This window comes from Canis lupus, chromosome 8 (genome assembly GCF_011100685.1).
Source record: "Canis lupus familiaris isolate Mischka breed German Shepherd chromosome 8, alternate assembly UU_Cfam_GSD_1.0, whole genome shotgun sequence".
Classification (NCBI taxonomy): domain Eukaryota; kingdom Metazoa; phylum Chordata; class Mammalia; order Carnivora; family Canidae; genus Canis; species Canis lupus.
In genome coordinates this window covers 14,591,242-14,611,823 of record NC_049229.1, presented here as the reverse complement: position 1 = coordinate 14,611,823, position 20,582 = coordinate 14,591,242, and the positions used below count along the sequence as shown (strand labels likewise).

General features: G+C 34.5%; 1 protein-coding gene, 1 non-coding gene and 1 pseudogene across 16 annotated transcripts in view; 2 read left to right on the top strand and 1 right to left on the bottom strand.

The window, feature by feature from the left end:
• The window catches only part of RALGAPA1 (Ral GTPase activating protein catalytic subunit alpha 1), a 242,119-nt gene that overhangs the window by 14,499 nt on the left and 207,038 nt on the right, over positions 1–20,582 (top strand). The window lies entirely within an intron of this gene.
• On the top strand, positions 2,747–3,158 carry LOC102154198 (annotated as a pseudogene).
• LOC119873137 lies at positions 7,909–8,055 on the bottom strand. Its single transcript, XR_005363938.1, has one exon. It is a non-coding gene; the product is annotated as a U12 minor spliceosomal RNA (small nuclear RNA).

Below are 20,582 nucleotides of genomic sequence, written 5' to 3'. Positions count from 1 at the left end.
TAAAAAATTATAAAACTTAAGGGCAGCCCAGGTGGCTCAGTGGTTTAGCGCCACCTTCAGCCCAGGGCCTGATCCTAGAGACCCAGATTCGAGTCTCACATTGGGCTCCTTGCATGGAACCTGCTTCTCCCTCTGCCTGTGTCTCTGCCTCTCTCTCTCCCTCTTTCTCTCTCTCTTTGTCTCTCATGGATAAATAAAATATTAAAAATAAATAAATAAATAAAAACTTAAAAATGATATAGATTAAATTTGAACTGATATGAATGAAAATTTGGAAGTGTAGGAATCATTGTGAATTATAATTTGCTTATAAAGATAAGTTGATTTTATACTTGAATATGTTTTTAAGAATTTGCTAGGCAAAATTAGTAACTCTATATACATGAAATTAGACTTTTATGTTCTTAATTTTATCTGCTCTTTATATTTGAGACATACTGATTTTAAAAATTAATTTGACTTAGTTGAATTACTTTATCTTTGTGTATTTTGAAGTGATTTACTGAGATTATTTCCATAAATGTTACTGATTTATTTGCTTACTAAAATAAGCTGTTCAAATACTGTAAGCAGTCTCTGCATTAACTTTTTTTTTATTAAAGATTTTATTGCATCTGAATGATTTTATGTAGCTTATAGGACTGCATAAAATGTGCAATAGAACAATTAGTGGTAAAACAGAAAACTGAATAGCTACTACTTAAAGAAAGGAAACATCAGGTTCTAGAGATGAGCTGATTAAAGCTCTAAGGCATTGAATTTGGTTCTTAGATTTCCTAGCAGTTAAAGTGAAAAGAGAAACCTCTTGGGTTACGTTTTCAGTGTCTTGAAAAAGAAAACATTTTTTTCTAAAAAAACATTTTTTTCTTTTTTCTAAATTCAGTCATGGTTTATCTATATACATGTGTGTTCATATATTAACTAACATCTTCTAGAAGGATCTGTGTGATAGAGACCTTGGGGAAAATAGGAAATAGGGATAATAAGTATGTTTGTTAGATCTGTTTCTCATTTCAAATATCTTTACAATCTAAATGATTTTTTTCCTTTTTTTCTTTCTTTGTATTAAATGGCATCATCATCCTTCAGGTTACTAAAACCTGGAACTTTCATTTTTGACAATGTGGTAGAAAAAGATAATTGGATGTAAGGGTATCCCACAGACCTCTCAAAATCTAAGTGTCACAACATAAATGTATCTTTGCCACATTGTTCTTTAACTTCTTGTTATCCTCTCTGATACTTTACATTTCAGCAATATTAATCAGAAATCACTTTCTGTGATGCCTGTACTTTTGCTAATGATATTCACAGTGCCATGCTGTCTTCATATCACTCTTATACCTGAAAGCTTCTGCTCTTTGCTTAGGGCAAAATCATAGCTTTGGTGAAGCCTACCCCATCAGATGGGCATAGGAGCTTTCCCTATATTGTGCTGTTTACTTCTAGTAACTTGGTTATTTTATTACAATGTATTTATTTGCATGACTGTATCATATCTTCCTGAGGGCAGAGGTGTGTCTTTCATCTTCATGTCCCTAGACTCAGCATAGTGCCTGGCATATTCTGGGTACTTAGTAAATATCATGTAGTTCAAAAATGAATATGTTAGATATGAGGAGAACAGAGTTGCATTTTTGTGAGCAATTTCCTTTTAATTGACAATGGGTAGAAAAAACATTTATAGTCCGTATCCTGATCAGAAAGAGACTTTGGGTTGTTTAGTACCTGTGCAGAAAAGTTGATTCAGAACCTGAAATCTGTACTATGTAAAAAAGAAAAAACAAAAAAACAGGACATTAATTGAAAAATGTTTATAGCATTATGGTAGAAATTATCAGATAATCTCCCCTCATTGAAAGAAATCTTCATAACTCTTATATAACATCTAATTTTTAGAAACCTTGTTTGATAGACCAAAAACATGTTAGCTGTTACACTGATCTGTAGATAGATAAGATGAGTAACTATGGCACAGAACAGCAAATTTGTGGCCCTAATTTGTTGCAGCAGCCACAGGAGACTAGTACAGATATCTTAGTGTCTTAGCCTTTTTCTCTTACATATGAATTTCCAAATCAGCTTGTTAAATCCCTAAGTAATATTTGTTAGGATCTTTTATTTGATAGACTTGGATCTGTAGGTTTAATTTGGAGGAGGTTGACATCAGTAGGATATCTATTCTTCCTATTGCAAGGAGCCTCCATTTATTTACTTAGGCTCTTTTTATTTAAGAAAGACTTGCACATCTTTTTTACAGTCAAGGACAGTTACATTTAAAAAGGATGTTAAATTTTAAAGGGGGACTTCTGTTTGCTACTGGAGCTCATGTGACCACCTCATTAAGTGGTGGTTTAGATAAAGATCAAGAGAAAAGAATGCTCTTCTGTATAAAAAGCGGTATTTAGATAACTACTTTATGTTTTATAACAAAATAAGCTCAAAATAGTTCTAATTCTTCAGGATAAAATGGGAAAGAAATATATTTTATATATTGGGATAGGGAAGACCACTCTCAAAACTTGCACCAAAGTTAAAAATCATCACAGAAATGCTTGATAATTTTGCCTATATAAAGTATTTTGTATTACTAATAGTAACAGAGTTAAAAGATAAACACCAAGCTATGAGACCTATGCAACGAATTTAAGAGAATTAATTCCTTAATTTGTGGGCTATTAAATATTAAATTTGGAAAAAAATCAACGTATGTTGTTAAGACATATTAAAAACAGACCCTCTTGGCATGCCCTTTCCCTTCTGCACCTCTGCTGGCTTCTGCTGCTCCTGGGGCTGTTTGTATACTGGTTCAGTGAGGGCCCTGTACCACTCTGGTGAAGTGGCAGCTCAGGAGACTCTGGTGCTTACTGTTGCTGATGAAAAGCCCAAGGAAGGAGTCAAGACTGAGAACAACGATCATTATTTATTAGTAGGTGATTGGGCAAGATGGTTCTGTGGTACAGTTTAAGATTAAGAGGCATACACCACTCACTAAACTAATGGAAAACCTATTGTGAATGGCAGGATTTGTCAATGAGGCAAATCAGATACTGATTTGAGGGCAGCCAATTAGTGAAACAGACATACTTGCACAGTTGGAAATGGAGGATGAAAATACAGTTGATATATTCCAGCAACAGAAAGGAGGAGTCTACTAAAAGGAGAACTTACTACTTTACTCTAGAGCTCTTTCTCCAGACCAAGACATTCTCTATGAGAAAACTGCAATTTGGTTCCACCACATCTTGACTGCTGCAGTATAGTTTTCTTGATTTTTCATTTTCCCGCTCCTCATTACTTAATTGTATATGAAGTAACTGAATGTGCACAAGCATATTGTATTTTTTATAGTTAAATGGTCAATGGTATGTTTTGATTGACATCAAATGGAGATGGAATGGGGAAATATACTGGTTCTGTGAAGATACCTTCTTTCTCCCTTAGTGGCATGCTCATTCAGCTCTTTATATTCCAGTAAGTTATTTTGCTCTCAGTGTTTAACAAAAATGGAACATGAAAATCCTTACATACTTTGTTCAATTGGAGATGTTTTTTAATTTATCATTGTAAAACAAAATTTTATAACTTTGTATGAAGCTGTTACATGTAGGTCAGTCTGTCTTTATCAGGCATAAATTACTCTAAAAGAAATGAATCCTAGATAGTTTCCCCTTCAAGTCAAGAATCTGAATGTTTAAAAAGATTTTATTCATTTTAGAGAGAGGAAGCATGTGTGTGTGCATGAGCAGATGGAGGGGCGAAAGGCGAGGGAGAGAATTTCAAGGAGACTCTGCTGCTTGAATCTCGTGAGGGCATGATCTCATGACCTGAGGTGAAATCAAGAGTCAGATGCTTAACTGACTGAACCACTCAGACACCCCAAGCATCCTGTTTATTTTATTTTATTTTTTAAAAGATTTTATTTATTTATTGATGAGAGACACAGAAAGAAGAGAGAGAGAGAGAGGCAGAGACACAGGCAGAGGGAAAAGCAGGGAGCCTGATGTGGGACTTGATTCCGGGTCCCCAGGATCACTCCCTGGGCCCAAGGCGGCACTAAACTGCTGAGCCATCCTGGCTGCCCCAAGCATCCTGTTTAAATAAACTTTTTGTTTTTGTATTTTTAAAGACCCTCTCATAATATTGGCGGTGGAATGTAAATTTGATGGTATTTTGACTGTTAAGTATCAATATTTCAAGTGTACATATGTGAAGCACCTGGCTAGCTCACTTGGTTAAGCATGCATTTCTTTATCTTGGGGTTGTGAATTCAAGCCCCATGTTGAGTGTGGAGCCTACTTAAAATAAACATGTGCATATACTTTGAAGCTAGTATTTTCATTTCTTAGTATTCTCAGGAAGTAAGTGGTTAAGTGTGTAGGAACACTGCGATGTTTAGAATGTTTAGTGAAAAATTTGAACCAACCTAAAATATCCATTATTTGGAGATTGATTTTGGATTTTAGATCTATTACTACAGTTCAGTATAATGAGATTCAAAAAATATGAACCAATGTAAATATCCATTATTTGGAGATTGATTTTGGATTTTAGATCTATTACTACAGTTCAGTATAATGAGATTCAAAAAATATGAACCAATGTAACTATCCATTATTTGGAGATTGATTTTGGATTTTAGGTATATTACTACAGTTGAGTATGAGTCTCAAGAAGTGTTAGGATTCTCATAATAGGTTGACTTTTTCACATGAACACCAAATACATTTCAGATATGATTCTATCTCTTCACTATCTTTTTTTTTGAGATTTTATTTATTTATTTGAGAGAGAGTGAGAGAGCATTACCGGGGAGGAGAGGGAGAAGTAGGGAGCCTGACATGGGGCTTGATTCCAGGACCCTGGGATCATGACTTGAGCTGAAGGCAGATGCTTAACCAACTGAGCTACACAGCCACTCTTCACTATCTATAGGAGAAGTTTTTAAGGAGTGAACATTTTTATAGAAGCAGTTGTCATATATTGATAATAATAGGTAATATTTTTGTCCATTTATATGTGGCAGGTCCTGGACCAAGCATTTTACATATGTTACCTGACTTAATTTTAAAAAATTTTAATTCCAGTTAACATAGAGTGTTATGTTAATTTCAGGTGTATAATATAATTCATCAGTTTCGTACATCACCTGGTTCTCATCCTGAGAAGTGCATTCTTTGATCTCCAGCTGTTTGACCCATCCTCCCCACGCACCTCTCCTCTGGCAACAGTTCTATATGGTTGAAAGTCTATTTTTTGGTTGGTTTGTCTCTCTCTTTTTTTTTTTCTTTGTTCATTTGTTTTTTTTTCTTAAATTCCATATATGAGTCAAATCATAATGATATTTGTCTTTGACTTTGCTTAGCATTATAATTTCTAGTGATATCTATGTTGTTGCAAATGGCTGGATGATCTTCATGGTGGTTTAGGTTCTGTACTTTTTTATTCTCAGTTTCTAACCTGCTAAAAGAGGATAAGTAAGAAAATTATTTAAAAGTTACATTTTGGGCAAATAAGAATTGAATGAAAGGAAACAAAATTCATTGTTGGTATTTTATGTCAAATAAACACAAGGAAATCCTTAAATTGTGTCATCTAGCAACATTACTCGTTCCCTTCCCACCCAAAACTGAAGTAAAATAGCTAGTAAAAGGTACATTTACGGTACCAAAAATTTGTCCTCATTGTCTGAATCCTTTTAAATCATAGGTTCAAGACTTCCAGTCACCCTTCCTTTCCCATTAATTGTCTTTAGAGCCTTCTAGAGGCAAGTTGGTTGTTAAAATAAACTGCTGCTTATAAACATGCCATTTATTGTAAAATGTTTTTAAGGAAAATATACATTTGTGTGTGTTGCAGTTTTTTTCTTTAAAACTCTTCTGAAAATACTGGGTCTGAGCAACCATTTGAATAAATATATAGTGCTTTGCTAGATTTTAGGCAACTATAAAAAGTAAAGGAGTTGATGGTACAGTAAAAGAATCATGTTAAATATGAAATAGGAATATAAAAAAGAAAGATTGTAGGAATTTGTAATAGTATTTTCCCTTATTCATTGTGATATACTTTCCAAATGTGCATATGTTTATTTTCAGTATCCAAAAGACTTTGTAGGGACATGAATTGAGAAATTATTTTCTATTTTAGAGGTGTAGAACTGGATCCAGAATAGTAGTAGCAGTGTATTTTGATTATTCTTCTAATGTCTGACCACTCAATTAAAAAAACATTATTTTATGGACAGCCCCGGTGGCCCAGCAGTTTAGCACTGCCTTCAGCCCAGGGCGTGATCCTGGAGACCTGGGATCGAGTCCCACGTCAGGCTCCCTGCATGGAGCCTGCTGCTCCTTCTGCCTGTGTCTCTGCCTCTCTCTGTGTCTCTCATGAATAAATAAATAAAATCTTTTTTTTTAGATTTTTTTAGATTTTTGAAAGTGGTGACAGATACGTAGGTAACCATTGTGTAGAGCTTGTTTGGTGAATTTTCATACTCGTTATGTTTTCTGGACAACTGCACATGGATACGGTATGGAACATTCCTTATTCTTTTGGCCCAGACAGCTTTGTTGAGCCTGTGTCAATGTGCACATTTGGAGTTCTAATAAAAAGCATGACCATGCTTGTCATGCTTTTTATTATGGCTGAGTATAGCCATTGTGGTGGATGAGAAATGATATCTGATCCTTCATGGCAAATTTCCAGATCTCTTTGAGTGCCTGAGGGGCACGCTTCTTGAAACCCACTCCATGGATACGTTTGTGAATGTTGATGGTGTATTCTCTGGTCACTACCTCGTTGATGGCAGAACGGCCCCTTCCTCTTCTTGCCATCCTTCTTTGCGGGAGTCATTCTGCCAGGCCCTAGTTGGAAAGGAATAAATAAAATCTTAAAAAAAAACAGATTATTTTATAATAATAGTGGTATACTAATAGCTAGCTAGTTTTTGACCCTGTAAAAGTGAAGGGTAATGCATTTGTTCACAGTAAACATCAGTGGTTAGTGATACAAAAGCTTTTAGTTTCTAGACTTAGAAAAAAAAGTACTTTTTTCCCCAGTCTGATTTCTCTTCTCTTTCTCAGATTCTTTTTCAGACTAGTCTAGAAGTTCCAGTTCTCAGATTCAGTTTGCCAGTTAAGGTTGGGCACATCTCAAATTGGGATGTCATGGGGTTGATTATTAGACTAGCTTAAAGGAATAGATCAGCAAAATAAGGAAGAAACAGAAATCTGCATCCTTTAGCTTTCTTTCCCCCATTTCCCCTTACTCTCTGCTCCTGGCAACCATTAATCCACTTTCCATTTTTATGAATTTGACTATTCTAGATGTTTCATATAAATGGAATCATAAAATATGTGCTCTTTTGTGTTTAGGCTTTTTTGTTACTTAACATGATATTTTCAGGGTCTTAGCATTTAATAATACTTGATTCCTTTTTATGGCTGAATAATATTCAGTTGTATGGATGTACCACATTTTATTTATCCATTCATCAATTGGTGAACATTGGGTTGTTTCCACTTTTTGACTATTAGGAATTATGTACAAACATTTGTGTGGTTGTGTTTTGATTTTTGGGTATACACTGTTCCAGGAATTAAACTTCTGGGTCATACAGTAATTCTATATTTAACTTTTTGAGGAACTGCCAAACCATTTCCAAAGCAGCTGCATCATTTATATTCTACCTCCAATGTAAAAATGAAAATTTCCCACATGCTTGTCATGCTTTTTATTATGGCTGAGTATAGCCATTGTGGTGGATGAGAAATTATATCTGATTGTGATTTCTTTGTTTTGTTTTTGTTTTTCACTTGGAGGCTAATCCTATTTTCTATTTATGGGAAACAAGCATTTCCAGTCTCACTTATTACCTCTATACCAGTCTACTCTTTCAGTGTTAGGGAAAGACAGGCAGATGGTGACTCCCAAGCCTCTTGCAAAGTAGGCAAGTCACCTTAGGGAAAAAGTTGACCTCAAAAATTTGTGTAGTATTAACAGTGAGGACTTGGGCATGACGTTGAAGCATTATTTTCCTTACTCATTAGTTTAAGGCATTCATTTGTTTTTGATTTACTTCTCCATGATGACTAATGATGTTGAGCATCTTCTCAGGTGTTTATTGGCCATTTGTGTATCTTGTTTGGAGAAAAGTCTGTTCAAATTCTTCCCCTTTTTTTTCTAAAGATTTTATTTATTAGAATGAGTGAGCATGAGCACGTGTGTGCACGAATGGAGGGAATTGCAGAAGGGAGGAGAGAAGCCGACTTCCGTGTTGAGCAGGGAGTCTGACAGGTCTTAATCCCAGGACCCTGCTATCATGACCAGAGCTGAAAGCAGACGCTTAACCCGACTGAGTCACCTAGGTGCCCCCAAATCCTTTACTTTTTAAATTGAGTTAGACTTTATTTTATAGTTGAGTTCTGAGAGTTGTTTATTCTGGATACTAGTTCCCTGTGAAATGTTTAATTTGCAGATATTTTCTCCTATCTGTAAACTGTCTTATTTTCCCTAGATTATCTTTTGAAGCAAAAAAGTTGTGTTTTGATGAAATCCAGTTTATTTTTTCTTTTGTTGCTTGTGCTTTTGGTGTCATTAGTACAAGATAACTGACTAGTTCAAGATCATGTTTTCTTCTTAAGAGTTTTTAAATTTAGTTATACATTTAGACTTCTGGTCCATTCTGAGTTAATTTTTGTGTATGGTATGGAATAGTGGTTCCACCTCATTCTTGTGCACATGGATAGTTGTTCCTAGCCCCATTTGTTGAAAAGCATATTTTCCCCCAATTGAGTTGTTTTAATACTCTTGTTGAAAATTGTTTGACCATTAATGTAAGAGTTTATTTCTAGACAGGTCTATTCCATTCATTTCTGTTTGTTATCCCAGTAAGACACTGTCTTGATTACTGTAACTTTATAGTAAGTTTAGAAATTTGAAAGCATCTGTTCTCTAATTTTGCTCTTACTACTTTCCTTTTTTAAATTAAGGTATAATCCACATACTAGTTTCAGGTGTACAACATAATGGTTCATTATTTGTGTATGTTGTGAAATGATCATCACAGTAAGTCCAGTTAACACCTGTCACCATACGCACGATTACAATTTTTTTCTTCTGGAGAGAGCTTTTAACATCTACTCTGCCCTTTCAGCAACTTCCAAATATACAACACAGTATTATTAGCTGTAGTCACCATGCTATACATGGCATCCCCATGATTTATTTTACAACTGGAAGTTTGTAGCTTTTGATGTTCTTTTTCAAGATTGTTTTGATTAATCTGGGTTCCTTGTGTTTTCCTATGAATTTTAGGATCAGCTTGTTAAGTTCTGTGAAAAGACACTTTGTATTTTGATAGAGATTTCATTGCATCTTTAGATATATTTGAGAGTATTTCCGTCTTAACAATATTACTTATTGTCTCTGACTAAGGAGTATCTTTCAATTTGTCTAGGTCTTTAGACTCTCAGTGATATTTCATACTTTTTAGTGTACAAATTTTACATTTCTTTCATCTCCAAATGTTTTATTCTTTTCATGCTGTGGTAAACAATTGTTTTCTTATTTTCACTTGTGGATTATTCATTGCTAGTGTATAGAAAATACAATTGATTTTGTATATTCATTTTATATTCTGAAACCTAGATGAATTTGTTTCTTTGCTCTTATAGATTTTTGTGTGTGTGGATTCCTTAGGATTTTTTATGTACAAGATCATATCATTTGTGAATAGAGATGTAATGCTTCTTTTTTACTTTTATTTCTTTTCATGAAAGCTTAAGCTCTTTGATTACTATTTCCAGTACAGTGTTGAGTAATAGTAAGCAAAAGGGGACATCCTTGTCTCGTTTATGATTTTAGAGGTAAAGCTTTCAGTCTTTTACCAGTCAGTATGAAGTTAACTTTGGATTTTTCATAGATGGCTTTTATCAGATTGAGGAAATTACTTTCTATTCCTAACTTTTTGAGTGTTTTGTCATGAAAGGGTGTTGGATTTTGTCAGGCACTTTTTCTTCTTCTTTTTTTTTTTTTCTTTTCTTAAGATTTTATTTTTATTTTGAGAGAGAAGGAGAGAGTACAGGAGAGGGAGAAGCAGACTCCCTGCTGAGCAGAGAGAGAGCCTGATGTGGGGCTCGATCCCAGGACCCTGAGATCATGACTCGAGCTGAAGGCAGATACTTAACCAACTGAGCCACCCAGCACCCTGTCAAGCACTTTATCTGTGTCTATTGAGACAATTATGTGGTTTTTGACCTATATTACCGTGGTATATTGCAATGATTGATTTTCCTGTGTTGGACTGATCTTGCATTCTAGGATAAATCTCACTTGGTCATGGTATATAGTACTTTTTATATATTGCCATAGTCAGTTTTATGGTATTCAGAATTTTTGTGTCTATATTAATAAGGGATATTTTTCTTGTAATGTCTTTGTCTGATTTTGGAATGAGGGTAATATTGACTTCATAGAGTGTGTTGGAAGTGTTCTTTTTTGGAAGGATTTGATAGGATTCACTATGAAACCATTTGTTTCTGGGCTTTTCTTTAAGGTCAGTTTTCCTTATTACTAAATCAGTGTTTTTACTTTTTAAAGATCTCAGTTTTTTTCTTCTTGAATTGATATTTTATGTTTTCTAGGAATTTGTTCATTTCTTATAGGTTATGTTATTTGCTAGCATACAGCTGCTCATAGTATTGCCTTATGGTATTTATTTCTGTAAGATTGGTAGTAATGTCCTTTTTTCCAATCCAGATTAGTAATTTTAATCTTATCTCTTCCTATCTTGGACAGTCTGACTAAAGGTTTCTATTTGTTGATTTTTTTTTTTTTTTAAAGAACCAGTTTTGGTTTCATTGATGTTTTTGTGTTGTTTTTTCTTCTCTATTTCAACTATCCTCACTCTTATTTTCATTGTTTCTATTTTTTTTCCTGCATACTTCAGAATTAATGTGCTTTTATTTTTTGTTTTCTAGTTTCTTAAGGTGGAACACTAAGTTATTGATTTTGAGATCTTTACTTTCATTTAGGCATTTAAAGCTGTAAATTTTCCTCTTAGCACTGCTTTAACTGAATGCCATAAATGTTGTGTTTTCATTTTACATGTCAAGATATTTTTTTTCTCCATGGAGTTGAGTTAGTCTAGAATCCTTTCATTTCAGCCTAATGGACATCCTTTAATAATTTTTAGAGGGCAGTTCTGCTAGTAATGAATTCTCAGTTTTTGTGTACTTGGAGATGTCTTAAATTCTCTTTAATTAAGCTTTGCTAGATATAGAATTCTTGGTTCCTAGCTTTTTTCTTTGAGTTCGTGTACAGTGTCATCTCAGTGCCTTCTGGCCACCATATTTTCTAATGAGAAATCCGATCTTTTTCTTATTGGGGCTTCTTGTGAAGTGTTGCTTCTCTCGGTGCTTTCCAAAATTCTTTGTCTTGCGATTCTCAGATTATAGGCTAGGTCCATTTTTAAATTTTTTAAGGAACCTCCATATGGTCTTCCACAGGTGCTGCCTCAATTTGCATTCCTACGGACAGTGCACAAGTACTTTTTCTCTACATTCTTGCCAAACACTTATTATTTCTTAAGTTTTTTGTTTTAGCCATTCAAAGAGGTGTGAGGTGATATCCATGGGGGTTTTGATTTGTATTTTCCTGATGATGAATGATGTTGAGCATCTTTTCATGTATCTGAGGGCCATTTGTATGTCTTTGGAGAAATATCTATTCATGTTTTCTGTCCAGTTTTCAGTTGGGGTTTTGTTTTGTTTTTTTTCCGTGTTGAGTTGTGTAGGTTCTTTTTTTTTAGATTCTTTATATATTTCATATACTAAGCATTTATTGAAAATGTCATTCGTGAATATCTTCTCCCATTTAGCAGGTTGTCTTTTGGTTTGTTGGTTGTTTCCCTTGCTGTGCAAAAGCTTTTTATTTTGATGTGGTCCCAATAGTTTGTTTTTGCTTTACTTTCACTTGCCTCAGGAGACACATCTAGAAAGATGTTGCTATGACCAGTGTCAGAGAAATTGCTGCCTGTGCTTTCATCAAGGATTTTTCCATAAACGTGGTCTCACATTTAGGTGTTTAATCCATTTTGAGTTTATTTTTGCGTATGGTGTAAGAAAATGTCTAGTTTCATTTCTTTGTATGTAGCTGTTCAGTTTTCCCATCACCGTTTGTTGGAAAGATTTTTCTTATTGCATATTCTTTTTTCTTTGTTGAAGATTAATTGGCCATACAATTGTGGATTATTTTTGGGCTTTCTATTCTATTCCATTGACTATGTGTCTTTTTCTTGTTCTAATACCATACTGTTTTGATCACTACAGCTTTGTAATATAACTCAAAGTCTGGAATTGTGATACCTACCTCCAGGTTTATTTTTCTTTTTCAATTGCTTTGGCCATTCAGAGGTTTTTTGTTTGTTTTTTGTTTTTTTGTGGTTCCATACAAATTATAGGATTAATTGTTCTAGTTCTGTGAAAAATGCTGTTGGTATTTTGATCGGGAATACATTAAATCTGTAGACTGCTTTAGGTAGTATAGACATTTTAACAATATTTATTCTTCTCATCCATGAGCATGGAATGTCTTTCCATTTCTTTGTGTCAGCTTCAGTTTCTTTCCTCATTGTTTCATGGTTTTTAGTGTACTTTTCATCTCTTTGGTTACATTTATTTCTAGGTCATTTATTCTTGGTGCGGTGTAAGTGCGATTGTTTTTCTTAATTTTTCTTTGTGCTGCTTCATTATTAGTTTATAGAAATGTGATAGATTTTTTTTGTCTATTGATTTTCTATCCTGTGACCTTATTGAACTCATTTATCAATTCCAGTAGTTTTTTTGGTGGAGTCTTTAAAGTTTTCTGTATTTAGTATCATGTTTTCTGCCAGTAGTGAAAATTTTACCTCTTCCTTGCCAGTTGGATGCCTTTTATTTCTTTTTGTTGTCTGATTGCTGTGGCTGGGAATTCTAGTACTATGTTGAAAGTGGTGAGAGTAGACATCCTTGTCTTTTTCTTGAACTTAGGGGAAAAGCTCTGTTTTTCCCCATTGAGTATGAGGTTTGCTCTGGGTTTTCCATACAAGGCCTTTATTAAGTTATGTTCTCTCTAAACTTACTTTGTTGACCTTTTTTTTTTTTTTCCCCATAAATGGATGTTGCACTTTATCAAGTGCTTTTTCTGCATTTCTGAAATGATGATACGGCTTTTATCCTTTCTCTTCTTGATATGGCATATCATATTGATTGGCTTATGATATTGATTTTGTGGTCAATTTTTTTTTTAAAGAAAACAATTTTTTTAAAATATTTTATTTATTTATTCATAGAGACAGAGAGAGAGAGAGAGAGGCAGAGACACAGGCAGAGGGAGAAGCAGGCTCCATGCAGGGGCCCCGATGTGGGACTCGATCCTGGGACTCCAGGATCACACCTTGGGCTGCAGGCGGCGCTAAACCGCTGTGCCACCGGGGCTGCCCGTGAATTGTTTTTATAACGTATTTTGGATTGGGTTGCTCTTTTAGTACTTTAGATACAGATTCCTTTATGATCATGCCTAAGTAGTTGGTACCATCTGTTTAGTAAATCTAATCTTTGTACTTCCTCAAGGAGAGTTTCTGTTGACTGTACTTTGTATATAGGACATACTTTTTCTGTGTCTTTCAATTTTTGTTGATAACTTGACATTTTAAATAATATAGTGACTTGGGAAACCAGTTTCTCCCTTCTCTCCGGGGTTTGTTGTTGTTTGTGTTTGTTCTTGTTGCTGTGTGTGTGTTTTGAAGGTTTGTTTGTTTTAAAGAGATAGTGTGTACATGAGTTGGGGGGAGGAGCAGAAGGAAAGAATCTCAAGCAGACTCCCTGCTGAGCAGAGCCTGATGCAGGGCTTGATCTCATGACCTTGAGATCATGACCCAAGACAAAAACCAAGAGTTGGACACTCAACTGACCGAGCCACTCAGGTGCCCTATTGTGTGTTTCTTTTATGACTTTACTGAACTATGTGCAGTTTGTTTTTTCCTCCTTCATGACCATTGACTTTGCTTGCTTGTTTGTGGTCTGCTAATGATTGAACACAGGCTTCTTAAAAGCCTAGATCAGTAAGTTTCCTAATCTTTGCCAAGGGGCTTTGTGTATTGGGGATACTATCAATATTAAACCAGACAGTTTACACTTCTGTTTTAGTCTTCATGTCCTTGTGTTGAGTCTCAAGGTCAGCCAGAGGTGAAAACTTAGGTCTTCCTCTTGTTTCTCCAGAACATATTTGCAGCCCTATGCATGCACATGTCCTTCTGTATTCCCATTAATTTGTCAGACTATTTCAAAGTTCCCTGTGGATAGCTCATTCTCCAACTTTTTTTTTTTTTTTTTTTTTTTTTTTTATTGTTATTTGGTTTTGGTTAGCTTGTTGTTTGCTTCATCAGTGATCACTGCCTTGGCAGCTGTGGTATTAAACAGTTGCCACTGATTTTTTTTTTTTTTCCACAAATGTTCCCAGGGAAGAGGTTGTTGCCTTGTGTGGGCTCTGAATTAAGTCAAATAAAGACAACTTTGCAAGTGGGATTTTCCAGGGAGAAGCTAGATAAATCAAATAATGATCAGTCTCTTAAAATGAAGGTTTGAAAGAGCTCCATTCCTGTTCTGACTTCTCCAATGACTGATAAGTGGTTTTCAACTGTGATTGTGGACTGTTGGTTTTCAAGGCTACGAAGAAGATGGGAATAGGGTAAGTTTGAAATGACACAAAGCTCACTGTTCTTATTAAGGTTTATCTATTTTTCTTGGGCAAATGTCCCTGATTGTTACAATCCTTTGGTTAATTTCTAGGTTTTTAAAAGTGTGGGGTTGTTTTTTTTGTTTGTTTTTTTTTTTTTTTTTGTTTTTTTACTGTTTTGGGTTTTGTTTTCATTGCTTTTATGGAGGAGAAGATTTTTGGATTGCCTCATTCCGCAAATTCACTGATAATTACCTACTTCTAACCTGCTTTTTAACCTATACTTTGTTCTTTTAATTTTTATTTCATATTGAGATATAGTTGACGTACAGTATTAGTTTCAGGTGTACAAAATAATGCTTTGACAACTATATACATTACAAAATGTTCATCATGATCAATGTAATTATCATTTGTCACTGTATGAAATTATTACTGAGTTTATTTCCTATACTATTCATCCTGGTGACTTACTTATTTTATGGCTCGAAGTGTGTATCTCCTTATCCCCTTCACTATTTCACCCATTGCTCCCACCCTCCTCCCCTCTGGCAAACACCAGTTTGTTCTCTGTTTCTAAAAGTCTATTTCTGCTTTTTGTTTGTTACACTATAAAGTCTTACCAACTTTTTTCATTTCATGAAATATTTTTTTAATGAATATTTTTAATGGCTTTCTATTCAGTTGTATGGATGCATCTTTATTTAGTGCCATAATTGGTTTATTTACTGTGTCATAAGAAGTTAGGGATGAAAAAAATAGGTTTGTATGTAATTTGAGCCTGGGCTTTATATTGTTTGCAGTTGGAAACTGGAATTATTTTAAGCAGATCAATGATACAGACGGTTGGAATTAAGTTCAGTTAAACTATTCTGGTAGTAAAATTTGGAGGATGGATAAAAAGGCTAGAATGGTGTGAGAGATAGTAGGTAGAAGACTACTAATTAAATTCAGGCAAGAGACCATGAAGTATAAAACTAAATGGGGGAGGGGTGGAGGATAGAGAGAAAGAAATGTATTGCAGTATTTAGGAAGGTAAACTTGGTAAGAAAATAAATGATTTGTTGAGGGGTAGGCAGTGGGATGAGTGGAGAGAGTTAGTAAGAGTTAGTAATGAATCTGAGAAGACTGTCAAGCTTGAGAGATAGATTTTACTACCAACATAGGAAGGGAATACAAGCACTAGAGAAGATGAGGAGAGGTGAATTTACTTTGGGGGCAAGTTGAGTGTGAGATACTTGTGGAGTTGTAATTAGGTAGTTTATAAGCTTGATTCCCAGGAGACGGCATGAAGCTATAGATTTGAGAGATATTTGTATGTAGATAGAGGTCAGCTTTGCAGTATTTAATGAAGGCTTTGGAAGAGGATATATTCCTGATATACATCTACATTTTAAAGGAAGGGTACAGAGGAAGAGAAGTTCGTAATGGAGATGGAAAAGCGTAGAGGAATAAAGAAAAGGGAGTGCTTACCCCCTTTTTTGATCACATTGAAGTTTTAATTGGCTACTGTTGCTAACATTCTCCCAATAATTTTTCTTATACTTTACCTTTACCATCCAGTGTTGTGTTTAGCTCTAAATTTTAACATAACAGCCAATGGCATAGAGTAACATAGAATTTTTATCTTACACTTAACACCAGTTTGGTTTTGTCTTGGTTTCCTTGAATCTTTTTAGTTTAGTTTTTATTTTTTTAATAAGCTGAGTGAAGAGGGAAGATGATACTATTAGGGACTTACCTGTTAAAGTTTCTATAAGAATTAAGAAAACTAGGGATGCCTGGGTGGCTCAGCGGTTGAGCGTCTGCCTTTGGCTCAGGGTGTGATCCCAGAGTTCTGGGATGGAGTCCCACATCAGGCTCCCTAAGAGGAGCCCGCTTCTCCCTCTCCCTGTGTCTCTCATGAATAAATAAATAACATCTTAAAAAAAAAAAAAGAAAACAATGGATGTTCAATAAATATTACCTTCTTTCCTCCATGTTTTCATAACTATATCAGAATTCTTTTCCTTCTTTGCTATGTGTTACAAGGAAAGCAGCTTGTACCAACTGAATGGTGTTTAACTCCTTACACTATGTATTGGAATGGTTTGCTTCCACAAATGAATTTAATGAGTAAAATTTTAAGTGATGAAGTGAAAGAGGATATATTCAGCCAATATAAGGAGAGAGACTTTAGGGCAGTATGCATACAAGTGAACTAAATCCTCTGAATTCTTGGTATCTTTGACTATTTATTTGTTCTGAATCTTCAAATAATCCACCGCAGTCTCTGTGTAGCTTTCAAATAATTCTTTAAAAATACCATTCTTTTGGAATGAGTTTTATTTAAAATGGTTAGAAGATTATTTTAGGCTGTGGCCTATTGCTTGAAGCATAACTATTCTAGGTGGTGTTGATTGAGGACACAGAATAGCTGATTTGGAGCCATTTAGTAGTTACGGTGACCTGAGCAAGTTCCCTAACCTCACTCAGACTTAGTTTCTTTATAAAATGGAGTTAATAGGGATCCCTGGGTGGCGCAGTGGTTTGGCGCCTGCCTTTGGCCCAGGGCGCGATCCTGGAGACCCGGGATCGAGTCCCACGTCTGGCTCCCAGTGCATGGAGCCTGCTTCTCCCTCTGCCTGTGTCTCTGCCTCTCTACATATATATCTATCATGAATAAATAAATAAAATCTTAAAAAATAAATAAATAAAATGGAGTTAATATATTTGTTTCAAAAACATATTTGTAGAGAATGAGTAAGAGAATGTATGTGTAACTGTAAAAGTGTTATCTCCACAAATGTAAAATATTAAGTAAACATAAGTGATTATAATTGCTTTTGTTTTACACGCACTTAGCTTATAGTATAGTGTTGATAAAACAGAATTGCTTTTGTTCTTAAATGAGGCATTGTACCTGTGTAAATTAGAGTCTTTTTCAGTATGTCTCATTTTCTCAATGCTCATTGTGGAATCCTTGAAGGCAGGAGAATAATCTTTATAGTGTTTTACTTTATAGAGTTGAATGAGACTTAGAAATAATTATTTTGAGGTTATGGTCACTTCCTAATCCTTCCTTTAGGGTTTTCTCTTTTTAGTTCTAGAAGTTATTATCTTGCTATCAGTTGTAGCCAGAATCACATGTCAGGAGCTTTTCTGCAGTTATCTTGAAACATCAGTTTGATGAGGAGATAAGCTACATTCTTAAAACTATTATGCTTGCTTGGAAATTTTAGTAGGTTTTAAGTATGGTTTCTTCAGGACATGTTATTTATATCTGCTTTTTATAGTGAAGTGAGAAGAAAAAAGTGTGAAGAAAAGAACAAACATCTTAAGCGTTTGTACAGGAAAAAGGTCCCTAGATTTATTTTGAATTAAATCACTTTATATTTTGAAAATCACTTTATAAATAGGGAAATTGGCTTGCGTGCCTGGTTACATGGTAAAATACAAGAATGAGCTTGCCATTTTTACTTACTTTAATATTGGTTCATTATATAAAAATGAAAATCAGCTTTAATGATTATTTTCTGGGAGTCCCTATTTCTCATTGAAATTTTTGATTAGTGTTGGGTCACTTGACTACATTTGTGAAAACATTTAAAAATGGTCATTTTGGGATTTTGTTTATGTTGCTTTAAATTCCTTCGTAAATTTGTTATGAGTGCTTTCAGAGATTAAATTTTTATTTTTGTGAAGCATATATTCACATGTGCAACAGGTTTCTGTGGACACAGATGGTCATAGGTTTAGGTATTAAGGAAACATTCTGTGGATTATGGCATATCCTAAATATTACTCCATTTTTGAAATTCCATTCCCTTTCCTCCCTTCACTACAGAAAGCATAATGGAATGAGAATGAATGGAAATTGTCTTGAACCTGTATAATTTTTTTTTTTTTTTTATGATAGAGAGAGAGAGAGAGAGAGAGAGAGAGGCAGAGACATAGGCAGAGGGAGAAGCAGGCTCCATGCACCGGGAGCCCGACGTGGGATTCGATCCCGGGTCTCCAGGATCGCGCCCTGGGCCAAAGGCAGGCGCCAAACTGCTGCGCCACCCAGGGATCCCCAAACCTATATAATTTTTAAAGTAGGTTTGTTGAGGGCATAACTGATATATAGTAAATTGCATATATTTTAAGTGTACAATTTTTATGTTTCTTTTTTTTTTTTTTTTTTTTTTTATCTGATCTGAGAGTGTGACATTTTGGGGGAATCATTTTTATTTAATGTGATTATTGATATAGCTAGATTAGAGTCTGCTATCCTTTGTTATCTACTTATCCCAGTTGATCATTGTTTCTCTTTTTCTGTCTTCATTTGGATCCATCAAGTATTTTTTTGTTAATTTATATTATCTTCTTTTTTGGCCATTGCCAGTACCTTTTCTGTTTTGTTTTAATAATTGCTTTAGTTTTTATAGTATACATCTTTAACATATTAAAGTTTACCTTTAAAGTGTGAATACACAACTTCTTGTGTAAGATTTATAATAGTGGGCTTTTATTTTTTCCATTTTCACTATATACTTTATTTTCATGCATTTTACTTTTACATAATTATAAACCCATAATGCATTGCTAACTATTTTTGTTTGAACAGTTATCTTTGGAAAAGATTGGAAAAATAATTTTAAAAAGCTTAAGCATTTTATCCCGTTGTTACTATTTTCAGTTCTATATTTCTGTCTGATAATATTTCCTTCTGCCTGAAAGACTATCATTTCTTTTTTTTTTTTTTTTTTTTACGACTGTCATTTCTACTAGTGAGTCTGCTGCTGATGGATTCTTTCAGCTTTTCTGTCTGAAAATGGTTTTATTTTGCCTTTGTTTTTGAAAGATTTTTACGGGATATAGAATTCAGCTGGACAGGTTTTTAAAGATACATACTGTTTTTATTTGCATAGTTTGTGTTGAAAAACTGATGTCATCTTTATGTTAGTTACTATGTAACTTTTTTTCCTTATAGCTGCTTTTAAGATTTTCTTACCGTTTTGATCAATTTAATTATTATGTACCATGGTGAATGGTGAATTTTTCTTCATGTTTCTTGTTTTTGGAGTTTTTTGAGCTTCATGCATATGTGGATTTGTGATTTGCATCAGACTTGAAGATTTTCAGCCATTATTTCTCCAAATATTCTTCTGCCTCTCCTCCTTGGAGTTTTCAGTTACTCCTATATTTAGAGCATTTGCACTATTAATGTGCTTTTTAATTTTTTGGATTATCATTTCTCTGCTGTGTTTCTTTTGGGTAGTTTTATTTATATGGCTTAATTCCAGCTGGTTTACTTTATACCATATACATTGGAGTTTTTATCTATAGAAGTTTAATTTGGATTCTTTTTTTTTATGCTATCCATTCTCAACTATTTGGATATATGGAATACAGTTAGAACAACTATTTTAATGCCCCTTTCTGCTCATCTTAGCATCTTGTTAAAGTCCAGTTTAAATCTGATTTAATGGGGATGCCTGGGTGGCTCAGTGGTTGAGTGTCTGCCATTGGCTCAGGGCATGATCCCGGAGTCCCAGGATTGAGTCCCTTATTGGGCTCTGTGCAGGAAGCCTGCTTCTCCCTCTGCCTATGTCTCTGCCTGTCTCTGTGTCTCTCATAAATAAATAAATAAAAATTTTTAAAAATCTGATTTAATGATTCTCTTCATTACGAATTAGGTTTTCCTGCTTTGCATGACAGATAATCGTCAGTTATATATAAGGCATTGTGAATTTTACCTTTTTGGATCCTGGATATTTTGTATACCTATAAATTTTCTTCAGCTCTTTTCCTGTTATGGGATTCAGTTATTGGAAACAATTTGCTCCTTATGTATCTTGTTTTTCTGATATATTGGATGGCTTTAAAGTAGTGTTCAGTCTAGGGTT